The sequence below is a fragment of the Columba livia genome, chromosome 2 (assembly GCF_036013475.1).
Source record: "Columba livia isolate bColLiv1 breed racing homer chromosome 2, bColLiv1.pat.W.v2, whole genome shotgun sequence".
Lineage (NCBI taxonomy): Eukaryota > Metazoa > Chordata > Aves > Columbiformes > Columbidae > Columba > Columba livia.
The window spans coordinates 82160990-82174045 of record NC_088603.1 but is presented as its reverse complement, the minus strand read 5'-3'; the positions used below and the strand labels follow the sequence as shown (position 1 = coordinate 82174045).

The following is a 13056-nucleotide window of genomic DNA, read 5'->3' as shown; positions in this document are numbered from 1 at the left end:
CAGCTAACTCACTTCATTAAAATTCTTCAGCAATTTATCTATAGAACAATTTCTCACAAAGTCAAATATATCAGCTTGATACTTTGATCTTAAATCTTTCTCATATTTTCAAACATTGTCCATGCTTTCACTGTTGTCTGGAAATTCTTCAGCCGTATTCCAACACAAAATAGTCTCTAATATTTTTATTCTTTTGGTGGAAGTGCCAGCAATGTGAAAGAAAAGTGCACTCTTTTTCAACCAAATCTATTATAATTTTTATAACTGAAAGAGGAACTAACTTGTTGCTCTTATGACATGAAGCAGCTCCTCTCACATCCACCACCACCACCAGAAGGTATTTTTTTATAGGTGAACGTCAGAAGAAAACCTAGTTGTTTTGCACCTTAATCAAACAATCTGTTTCAGTCACTGTGGATCACCCTATTGCATGTTTTTTTTGTATCTGCAGATGATACCTTATTTTTTGTATTTTCACATTTCTTACAATTACAGCTTTCACCATTTTCCATCTTAAAAGAGATACCAGAATTATTTTGATTACCTAATCCCATCTTAGAGTACACAATGCAGACTTCTTCAAGAAAAAGCACAGAAAAAGCCTTACAGAAGCTATTGTTTTCTTAACTGATCCATGCAAAATCTTTTTCCTACTAATTAAAAAAAAAAAAAAAAAAAAGAAATTTCTTATAATTACATTTTAGGAGATAAAAGTAGAGGGAAGAGAGGGAAGCCAGATGGAAAGAAAGTTGAGGAAGGAATGATTCATCTGGATATGCAACTTAACAAACCAAAATTGAGTAAGCTTCGGACTCAACTTTAGTTTAGAATCACAGTGCTGAACATCTTTTCTGTGGTAGGACAATATAAAGCATATTGTATGCCAGTATTCCATCACACAAATACTTAGCTGTGCAAAGCATGCAGTATAAAATAAAAAGCTTGATTATAAAAAGCAATCCCAATTACTGTTCTTCTTGATGGAATAAATATACTGAGAACACACTTCAAATGAATTTTTCTTTTCATTAAAGGTTTGAAAACACTTTTCGAAGTTACTGATGACAGAAAGGAACCTTTGGTTTTACAGCTACTTTTTAAGCAGTATTTTGAGGTCTAGGACACAAGGTGATCTAAACATTTGCAAGTGATTCTTGGGAAACAGCAAAGTAGCTCACATTCATTTACTCAAAAGTCCTTCAGAATAGATAAAATATTACAGTAGCCTCCTCCATTATTCCTAGTTCTTTGCATTATAAGCTAGCTTTTTCAGTTTACAAGCAATGTGCCCAGTTTAAGGGTATACATCAATCTCCACCAATACTGGAGAGAGTCCTTCACCTCACTCTTTCTTTGATACTTTCACCAAGTCCCTATCTCAAGCTCAAATGAAGCTCACTTCTCAATTCTGTTGCATGGTTTTAACCCCCTCCTACATTACCCTCAGTGCCTGGAAAACATTCAGATCATGGAACAGTGATACAGCATAGCATCTTCATTGATATGCTGCTGAGCCTGAAAAAAAGTTTGCAAAGAGCTCTGATAAGACCTTCACCTAGAATCTTCCAGTCTGGTAAGAAGAGTTGACTTGCTATCCACATTTTAAATTCATCTCACGCACACACTACTCACTGAGCTTGGTGTCTTTACATAAGAAAGTATTGGTTGGTTACATATGTATTATTCTGCCAGAAGTTGTTTTCCTGGCATGTCCTGTCCTTTCAAGGTAAAAAGTGTAAAAAGTGGTACTCAGAGAAAAAATGAAACAATACAACAAGTAAAACATGAAAGTCACTGTCACAAATTTATTTCAGAAGTAAAAATTGTTTGGTTTTGAAATGCTGAATGAGAACATTCTATTTTTTTTTCTTTTTTTTTCCTTTCTACTTTGTGAATGACATGTTTTCTTCAAAATAAGTCACTTTGAATGTAACCATTTGCAGAAAACCTGTCTCAGTCAACAATTACAGTGCTCACAATCACTCCTCAAAGCTATGACTAACCAATACAACTTTCCCTTATTAGTGTAATTGATGAATTAAATAAAGATCACCTTAGAAAATAAAGGACATCTAACAGAACTGAAGAGATTAATGACTGTCTCAGGTAACATGGATAAAAGTATTTTCTCAGCAGATTTTAGGGCTGGGATGAAAGGAAAATGTCACAATGTGTTCTTCATTCATTAAAAAAAGAAAATTTAAAAAAATCACTCAGCACTTCAACCTTTCTATTTTCTAATATAAGAAATCTCAAACTGATGTTCCCACTAAACAAAATTCTAGTTAACCAGTTCTTATTTTTTCCTTTTCCTAACTCTCCCATGTTATTGTCAGTATTTAAAGAGTTCCAGATCATTTCCCAGCTATATCTGATATTCACAACTCCTTTTCTGCTGTCAGTCTTGTCTAATACAGATTATTTCTTCCTTTCCAAGGGCCAACAAACCAGGTAGTTTAATCACATTATGTCCAGATTTTCTTGCTATTGATTTTGTATTCTTCTGTGTGAGTTAGAATTGTAACAGTTTCTTTCAGAATATCCTTACTCCTCACAACAAGACAACTAAACAAAATGTAACTCTTTCAGGGCTGAAATTATGGCAACAGATTATTCTATGCTGCTTGCTAAAATCTGAATAAACATGAACACAAAAAGAAAAAAGGTGCCCCTTTTTAATATATTTACATTCATTATAATGTGAAAAAATGTTTCAAAGACAGTTTTATTGCATTATATTGATACTAATACAGTTATATTTGACATTAGTACTTAGTGTGTGTACAGGTGAGTCTGCTAGGACTTCCTTTGTATGCAAAGGGACTCAAAATTTATAACATTTGTCTCATTAAGAAAACTAATGTTCTATAACAGATGATTAAGTAATGAGATCAGATTACCTGGTAATAGTAAAGATACTTATACTATTCACATTAACATTTAAATCAACAGAAAAAAAAAAAGGAATTTGCATGTTAAAATATTAATTAAATGTCATGTAAAGTAGTGGTAGGTTATCATACATCTCAGTCAATGTGGACATCTTGTTTACAAACCTCTTTCAGCCTTAAACTGAAGTATTTTCAACAAAGTATAAAACCACAAAGAAAGTCACTATTAGTACTGTATTCCTTCTGCTCAAGTAAAGTAGGGAGTGGTATCTCTATTTTCAGTTGTCATCAGTGATAAACACATCAACTTGAGGACTTGCTTCTGTCCTTAGTTAGACTCAATTAATTTATACTCAAGAAGTATTAGTTTAGCCATATTTTAGGTCATATTATGTTATAAAATAAATACTTGTTGCTTCTTACGTGAATGGTGCTTTGTTATGCATAAAAGCCATTTCTAATAGTAGATTCCTGTCTACTCTCTCAAGTGAAAGGCTGCATAAAACATCCAGGTAAATTAGGAAAGCCTGCAGAGCCCACAAAATGGCAGCTGTCCATCGGAAGAGCACTGCTTCACTCAGCAGACTTCCCAGTGGTTCTCAATGGATTTTTCACTATATTTCCTTTAGAATAATTGGCTTTTGACTTGATGTGCTACTCCTAGGCAGTTGCCCTGTAAACAGAGGAAGAGTTATTCTATTCTGCCATCATTAGTACTGGTAAGGATTTAAATGGCTGAGCTTTCAGTGAAAGAGAGAACAGTGAGTGGGAAGAAATTGTGCATCCTTCAGATATTTAATAACCAAAGAAAACCAAACTCTGACCTTGATGGTCAGTAAATATATCACAATGCCTATAATTTCTCTTTCTCTTGCATATTTAGCTTTATGGAATATATACTACCGAGTTTAATTATATTTCAATGCACCGCCAAAACTGGAAAATTCAATGAGATTATATTCTACCTTGATGACCTGTGACATATTGATTTCTGCTAGCCACTAGACCCCCACTCAGTTACTCTATCACTCCCTCTTCTAAACAGGACAGGGAAAGAAAATAAGATGAAACTGTTTACCAGTTACTGTGACAAACAGACTCGACTTGGGGAAAGATATTTTGACTTACTGCCGGTTAAAATGGAGTGGGATGGTGAGAAACAAAGACAAAAGCTAACGCATCATCCAACACTCCCCTTTTTTTTACCCTTGCTCACCTTCACTCCTCTACCTCCTCCCCCTGAGTGATACACAGGGATGAGGAACTGGAAGTTGTGGTCAGCCCACACCGGCTCCCCTCTGACACTCCTTCCTCCTCACACTTTTCCTTGCTCCAGCCTGGGCCCTTCCCAGGGGCTGCAGGGAAACACCTGCCCCAGTGGGGTCTCTTCCCAGGGCCACAGGGGAATCTCTATGGGGGCGCCAGGAGCAGCTCCTCCCCTCCTCCTGCTCTCCACTTGGGGCTGGCAGGGCTGTTTCTCACATGGTTTCCCTCAGCCCTGACTGCTGGGCAGCATTTTGCCCTTTCTTCCCAGGCCTTCCCCAAAGTGCCTGCCCGTGGCTGAGGGGCTCAGCTGTGCCCTGCACTGAGGCTGGTAGAGCTGCTGGAACGACTGTGTCCAGCATGGGGCACCCCAGCTGCTCCTCACAGAATAAATCCCTCTAAATAACATTTTGCTTTTGAAATTAAAATTCTAGTAACAGACCAAAGCAGTAATTGTCAGTGAGCTGAAAACTTGAGGAACTGGACATAAGCTTTCTGTGTCCCTGGGTTATTTATCAGAGTACAATAGCCCCACTAAATAAGAACTAAATAACAATTTATTTGCATAAGAGTGGTGTTGTTACCAGAATAAACACTAGATTTTGTTTATGCTTCAAGCTGTCCAATTGACTTTTGGTTCTCAGGTTAGCAACCCAGCACTTCAGCTTCCAACGGCATTTTTCTTTTCTCTAGCTATTTCCTATTGATACTTTCCTTTCAACAAGCCTTCCATCTTCTCTTGATATCAATAACATTTACATCCAAAGTTATTAAAGTATTTTTAAAATACTAAAGAAAAGCAAGTTCAACATCTATTTACCTTCTTAGCTATTCATATATATAGTATTCTTACAACTATCCATCAAGAACTTATTTTTCAATGTGTCAGTAAGCCTTAAGATGAATGTAGGAATGAAATACATTTTCAAAATAACAGTTTGGGTGACTGTGGAAAATGCATTCTCCACCCTGCCAAAAGCAACAGAAAATTCTAGGGTGATGGAACACTTACAGTCATGCATACACCCCTTGGAAAACAAACAGGGTCTGTAAATGATGGAATGCCTTGGTTGAGAGAAGTTTCTGGACCACTACCATAAATGATCACAGCTTAGATGAGCATGCCAGAGACCTCCGTTGATCTAGTCTTCTTTGGAGCAGTGGGTATACAGTCAAAGACTTTCGTCCTTAGACTGGCCTTCTAAGGAACATTCTTTCAGGACTGAGACACCTTGCCAACCTTGCAAGTGATCTAGGTACCATCAAGAGTGTTCACATTGACACAGAGGGGGAAGATGCACATTTTGAATCATCAGTCTAAGGTTTTTGGATCTGATCCCTTGAGGTTGAGTTGGTTGTGTAGCAGTTGAACTCCTAATTGGTATCTGAACCTGTGTATTATAATGTTGTTGGAGTGCTGAATTATTTTGGATAAACCCCATTTCTAGTTGGTTTTCTACCTAACAGTTCTGGTTAGAATAAAGTCTGTTTAGAGCTTATCATCTATCTAAACTAACTTTTTGGAGTGCCTCCATGACAGTGACCAACTCAAACAAGACACAAAAGTTAGCAGAAGTGGCTGGAGCATTTCTGTCCATATGTATAGGTAACTTTGGAAAAAAAGGTAATCCTCAGAGCTGCCTCCTGACAATAAAACTCTACCCACCTCTGTAATATTCAGATTACAAAGTGGTCACAGAGACACTGAAAAACTTCTTCTCTTTTGGAGTTCTTTGAGTTGGGTTATTGCTATACCTGCACCAGTACTCAATCTATATTCAAGGCCATATTTACTGTTTCTATACATTTAGATGTTAAACATACTAAGCACAGTAGACCCAATGTAGTGGATCTGTCACACTGGAAATTGCACATAACTTCACCTTGTAGAGAGATTTATAGTATGCAAATATTTAAATTTCAGCCAGTATGATATTCTGCATCCATAATGACAAATATAAATTCTTTTAGTCTATGATGACAGATGTCCATTTCTACTAAAATGATACTTAACTGAGATAGTACTTTCCTGGATATGTTGAAAGAAATTTATTAAGAAACTTTTATGAATAAAATAAGATAAAATCACACTGACTCATTAAGCCAGAGGACACGAAGAGCAGGACTTGCTTAGCAGCATCGCAGGAAAAGGAACCTCTCTGGTCATGAAGCATAGTCTGTTCCATTGATTAAAAACCTATGTTTTCAAACTGCTTGACTTTTTAGTCTTTATTTTCATATTTAAGTTGCTTTAGAACCTTTATCTTAATTTTAAACTTTAGCTTATTCCTGTCAAATTCAGGATATTTGCTTACTGTATTTCTTCTCTTACACTCATGATATGAAAGGAGAGTAATTATTTCGCCCTTTTGTTGTAATTTTTCTAGGCTGGGTAATTTAAGTCTCAACTGGAAAGGAAGACATCCTCCTTATCTGATTATCAACTTCACAACTTCAGCTCTTCTGAATATAGGGTCAGTAACACGTTACTTGGACAGAGAGGTAAGCATTGTCTTTATCCACCTATATCTGCTGATAAAACTCCCTTTTAAAAAAGATGTGATAGTTTCTAATTTCCAAAAGCAGGATTTACTTCTTTTTTTTTTTTTTTTTTTTTTTCTGTATTTCATTACACTTCAATTGCTTCAACCCTCAAGTTCATACTTTTCAAATGATATCTTAAGCCAGATTTCTAGTCAAAATGTTTCAAAATTTCATGTCAGCATTCGTGTTCACACTTCTTGTTTTGGAGACAAAGTAATTAAAGAAAATATTAATGAAGTCCTAAATAAAGAACAACAGTATTAACTTCTCTACAGACAAATATTTCATCTTTAAACATAACACATTGCCTCAGCTTTAGCTACTTCTAAATTGGTGTCACTATTTTTTTCCTATTATGCTGTCCTGGTTTGGACTAGAACAGAATCAATTCTCCTTTCAGTTATTTTCACTCTCACTTAGGTTTCTTCCAAGTAACTGCACTTTCTGAAGTTCACTACATGTTTTTCAGACAATGTCTGCTTTTAGAATTGGTAACACTTGGTGTTTATAGTTGTTACCAAGTTAACAGTAGCATTGGTATGTAAGAAGTCCCATGTTTATACTTATCCTTGTAGGAACAAAAGTGACTGCTAAGTCTCTTATGTTCCACAAGAGATAGCGTGTTAAAGGGTCATACCTCTGGGGAAGAGTGGACAGAATAACCGACCCAAAATTGACCAACATTGTATTCCATCCCATACATGTCATACTCAGTCTAAAGCGATCATGGGGATCACTGTCTCTTCTTTCACAGACAGTGTCCGAGGAGGAGTCATCCATTCTTTTGCCTTCAACCCTAATCCTGACCTGGGCATTCCTGAATCTGGTTCCCATCTGTTGCCAAGTCCAGTCTGGAACTTCCCGGTGCCCACTTTACAACATCAGTGGTACAAACTTCCACGGCATGCAATTCTGCGACCATCATTTGGGAAGCTAAATATTTGTTTTGTATATTTTTCATTATTTCTATTATCATCATCAGTATTCACTGCTATTGTTTTATTAAAGCTGTTTTAATTTTCCAACCTATAAATCACTCTCCCTTTTCTTCTTTCCCTTTCTCTTCTGGGGAGAGAAAGTGAGTATAAACCCTTTTTTTTGACTTCCAGCTCAGCCTGAAACAGTGCCGGGTGCATTGTATCAAGTGCACTGCTGGAGACACAATCTCTAGGATTTCCTTTTAGTTAGAAAATAAGTCAACTTTGTGTAAATCCTGGCTATATATGACTTGAAACAGGAGATATGCCAAACTGCCCACTGAGACTTCCTGTTATTGCTTCCAGTTACATCTGTAATTTTTGTTTGCATTCACATTTAGGGAAATTTTTAAAATTTTCAACAGATGAAAGAAGTCTTTCTGAATAGTTCAAAATGGATATTTTCTTGCCATAGTCTTTGAATTTTTGTCACAGAAACACACTAAAATCTATTACATATAAATGAAAATGTCATCATATTGAATATCTGCTATTTGCAATATTAATTTTCTAGAAGAGGGCTTAAATTTCTTTCAGATTTTTCGTAGTTGAACACAAATATCTTATAAGATCTTAAAATTATTTTTCGTCATTAATGTAGTTGCTGGATAAATGAAAAAAACATAAATTCAAGTCCAACCTGAAAGTAAAATGTTTAATGACGGTGTATATTTATTTCAATCTGTAAATTAACTTAATAATTGTCACATAAAACCATATTTGGACTTGACTACGGACTATCCAGTGGGGATTATTAGACAGTAATGGAGTATTGTATTAAAGCTTGGCACAGCCACAAGTACAGAGAAAGAGTAAAAATTCTACAGAGATAATAGGTAATTTGTAGGAATATGTATCCATTTGGATTCTCTTGGAAGTTTCCCAGTCAACAGTCAAACCACTGAGTTAAAAAACAGTACCTCTTAAATTGGAAGATGGAAGTAAACAAATACAACTTGATGGATCAAAGTAAAGTGTTGTCTTCAGTCAGTTTTGCTTTTTATCCTTGTACTTTACAGATCTTGCTGAATAGCAAAAGTATTATTATTTTTTTGGTGAGACAGCATTAAAATACCTTACACTAGAATTAGAGCTCAATAAATCTTTTCAAACAAAGCAAAACAAGATAAACTAACCTGCTTCCAAAAGTAATTACATGCTAAAATATGCATGAATTTTGCTGATTTTTCTCAAATGTGAGCAAAGGTATGAATAAGCTTTGGTATAACACTGGGTTAAGAAAAAAATCAAGTTATTGCTCTATTAAAATACATAATATATATATATATATATAAACAAGGAACAGGTATGTTAGTCATTCCTTTTTAGCACTGATCACACCATTAACAGAGAAGCCCACAAAATGCTGATAGCTTCTTAATTTATGAAAAGACTAACCAAATATCTGGAGCACAAAGCACTAAAATAGTCAACATAGCAAAAGACAACCCAAAAACCAGCACTTTTGCAGTTGCTATCTTTTGCAATGTATGCTGAAGGGCACACAATGGGTTTCATTGGGGAGACATTTTGTCTTGTTTTCATGCCACAGTCTTGCAAGTGCTTGGAAGTAAAGAAGTGAAGAAATCATCGCATAACACTGAAGCCAGCAGACATACAGTGTTGCCACTCAGAGAAAGTAACAGACAGGACTGTTACAGGAGAATCCAGAACAACTTTATAAATATTTCATTTAAAAAATGGACTCAAGATCAGAAAAAAAAAAAAACCAGACATCCCCTAATGAATAGCCACCCAGAAAAAGAGGCACTGAATCTGCACATGACAGTTTTTGGAGATATTTAAAATAAGACCAAGATCTAATTTGCCCTCAATTCTGCCAAAAGAAAATCCAGCCAAAAAAATATTTGGAAAAACTGAAGTAGTTCTTACCAATAATAAAGTATAGCCATCTGCTAGCGAAAAGCCTGAACTGTAAAATTAGAACAAAATAAATTCCATGCATATAAGTCAACTGCAAATGTTTTTACTACTTAGAGTCACAAATCATTGTAAAATAATACAAAAGACATGAGTTTTAAATAACTGAAAACAAATAACTACTTGACTTGAATAAAAGGAAATACAATATTCACCACTGTTGAGTGCATGAAGCTTGAAAGTATGTAATTATTTCATCATCATAATAAATTACCTTTTTAGTAAATAATTGCAAGCTTATGCATATCCATGAAACAGTGAACAAACAAACAAACAAAAAGCTGTAGTGCACAGAAATTCTATAATCTGAAGCAATGGATAATAGAATAACACAACATAATTCATGTCTTGACTGACTACCTGCACTATCTGCAAGGTATCATCTTCATGATGGAGAGATTTAACTAGAGGAGAGACTCTAAAGACACTTTTGGCACTGCTTCTTATTCACTATGTAAACAGCATCATTTACAGTTAGTTTTTTCTTATGATTACACAACAATCATAATACTCACAAAAAGGTCAATTGATATGGATGAGACTACATCTACTGATGAGATAGAACTATCATTAATCTTTGTTTTAAAAACAAAGTAGTAATTTTTTATTTGTTTGTTTTACACCTGCGACCTTTACATACTCACTACTAATGAATGCATGTATATAAATTTAGACCAAACATTTTTATTTTAAAATATGCCTGACATTTCAGAATCATATTGAAAGATTCATGCCTGGCATAAATAATGGGCATAAATCTAGGAATGGACTAAAAGCAATAATCACAGAAGAATGCTAAACTAAATGGTATGGTAAAGGAAGAAAGAATCCCTAAAAATGGAGATGTACTCAAAGCATGTTTTATTTTAATTTTTAAATTTTTCTTGTTGGAATTCTTTAGATGGAGAAATTTTGAATAAAAAAAATCAACAACAACAACAACAAAAAAGAAACAATATAAAGCAGCCCCCCTTAACAAAATTACAGTGAATCTGTGTAATTCTGGAATGTGCAATTCTGGAATGTGCATAATTCATATTTTACCTAGATTGGGTAGATTTGAAATTTTTCTACTCCATCTACCTGTTTTTCACACACCATGTCCCTGCAACACATTGGTATTGTTGGCTAATAACACACAACAAATATACTGAATGATGACTAAATCTTATCTTCATGTTTAAAAAGAGAATTTTTTTAAATACTGTTGTGAGTCAGTTGGGGAGGGGGGGACAGATTGTGGTTTTGTTTGGTTTTTTACAAAGTGTGGGGTTTTATGGGTCAGGTCCATTTTTAATATGTGACAAAGATCAATCGATCTTACCTCGATCTTACCTCAGTCTTACCTCTGATTAGCATTTTAAAGGATTCCTGAAGAAACAATCACATTGTAATTTATTCAGCAAGAAGCATAAAAAGTAATACATAATTTTAACATGTTTTTGTATAATATATATATACATATATATACCTTTCTCATTTTGTACTAACTCATTTTTTCACTTAAACTTGGTGATCACTCTTGTAGAAAGAAATTCTTAGTGTTTACCACAGTTGGACCTTGGTGCTAGGCATGATCAACTTTTACTTTTAATAAAATCTCTGCCTACCCATATCACATAGGAAGGTTTTTGGCTATTTAAGAAATACACATAGGAGATTTGACAGTATCAAAGAACCTTGACTACACCACAGCATTTCTCCAGTGGTTTCACTATCAGGAATAACATTAATATTTATGAGGGGAAACAAAGGGTTAGATAAATAATTAAAAGAGAGACCTTTTAAGGAATAAAAGGCAAGTATTTTTTTCATACTGCACAACAGGGCTCCTTGTCCCAGAAAAATCTCTATAAAAAAGCACAGAATGTGACATGAATTTTGATGTTTCTGTGTAGATTTTTTGAAAAAGTAACATGAACAAGACTAAAAAGCAACCTTCTGGCTGTTGATGCAAGCTCTTGATGCAACATTTATGTAAGTGTGTCTGTCACTGTAGCTATGAAAAAAAAATTTCAACTTTTTCTAAAAGAATGAATGACAACTTCTAGCTCATAAATTTATTCTTATAAGCTTTAATTATTCATAACTGTCATTTACAGCAAAAATAGAAGCAATCTATAAACTTGATTTCACTGATACACAAGTACACGGTGTACCAAAAAGGCACACACAATTTCAAAGCAGTATATTTCACAATGGCAACATGTTAGAATTACACAAAAATTGCCCTTTCAAGTGGTCAGAGTTTCATTCATGGGCAGTTCATGATTGCAGAGATATAATGATTTCCAGTGGCATCCATCTTTTTGAAACACCCTGTAGTATGTATTAAAAGAGGAAGACACTGACATATTTCACCACTTATTTTTCACACAGTTGAACTAACCCATTCTTCTTATGGTAAGTATATTTCTCTATTACCTCTATCTGGTAACTGTACAAACATTTCTGATAGTATGAATCAGGGTGGTGAGTCACTAAGCTTTTTTATGCAAAAAAGAAATATTTTAAGGCATCACGATATCTTAATTCTGTCCATGTGACTATTACTACTGTAATTTTATTGTGTCATTCAGAGAGATCTACTGCATGCTACTAATAATTTTTTTCTGTACTTTTCAGGCCAATAGACATTAAACAAAAAATAGCTATATTAAATAAAGGTCTATTTAATTTTGTCAACAGAAACAACCAAAAAAACTCTGGCAGTTGTAGAAATGGTAAAAATATAATAAGAAAGCCACAAAAGTTCTGGGGAGACCTATTAATGGGTAGAATGAAATTGACAGTGGTATAATGCATAATTACCAGTTTCTCACATGGCTCTGCAGTTTGTCACCTGATAGGTGCTAAATACTGTGACAAATTATGCAGTCATGTAATCAACTGCACGGATGCCTGGAAAAGCTTAAGCACCAACAGAAAATCATTGAACAGACTGCCAGCTTAGGGAGCAAACTGAAAGACCTTTTGAAAACTCTGAATTAATGAACTATTTAAGCAAGGTGACTTAATTTGTGACTTAGAATCAACATTACAGACAGCAGAAATAAGATTAAGAAACTTTTCCTGCCCTTTTCCTCATCTAAGTAGAGTTCAACTTGGAACACTGGATTGCTTTGAAAAGTGTATGTCTCAAGGCAATGTTACCTGTAGTTTCAGGTTGCCTTATTTTGAGACAAGTTTGTAAGATAAGGATATAATTTAGTTTTTGAAGTTTTAAAGACCTGAAAAAGACAAGGTAACTGTATGAAATCTGAGACTCTGACATCAGAAGTCTATCATCAAATAATATGAAGAAAAAAAAATTAATTGGTTACCTAAATACAGATCTGACTTGAAGAATTCTACATCTCTCTGACTATGTGAAAAAAAATATAGCATCTGTAAAAGTAAAATCTTGAGGGGAAAAAAAAAATGCATTTAAAATGCTATTT

At 34.6% G+C, this 13056-nt stretch overlaps 1 protein-coding gene and 1 non-coding gene across 2 annotated transcripts in view; one reads left to right on the top strand and one right to left on the bottom strand.

The window, feature by feature from the left end:
• Nucleotides 1-13056, bottom strand: part of CDH18 (cadherin 18) — a 552389-nt gene that overhangs the window by 366176 nt on the left and 173157 nt on the right. The window lies entirely within an intron of this gene.
• On the top strand, nucleotides 7261-7373 carry LOC135578916 (small nucleolar RNA SNORA17). The gene has a single exon (XR_010471024.1). It is a non-coding gene; the product is annotated as a small nucleolar RNA SNORA17 (small nucleolar RNA).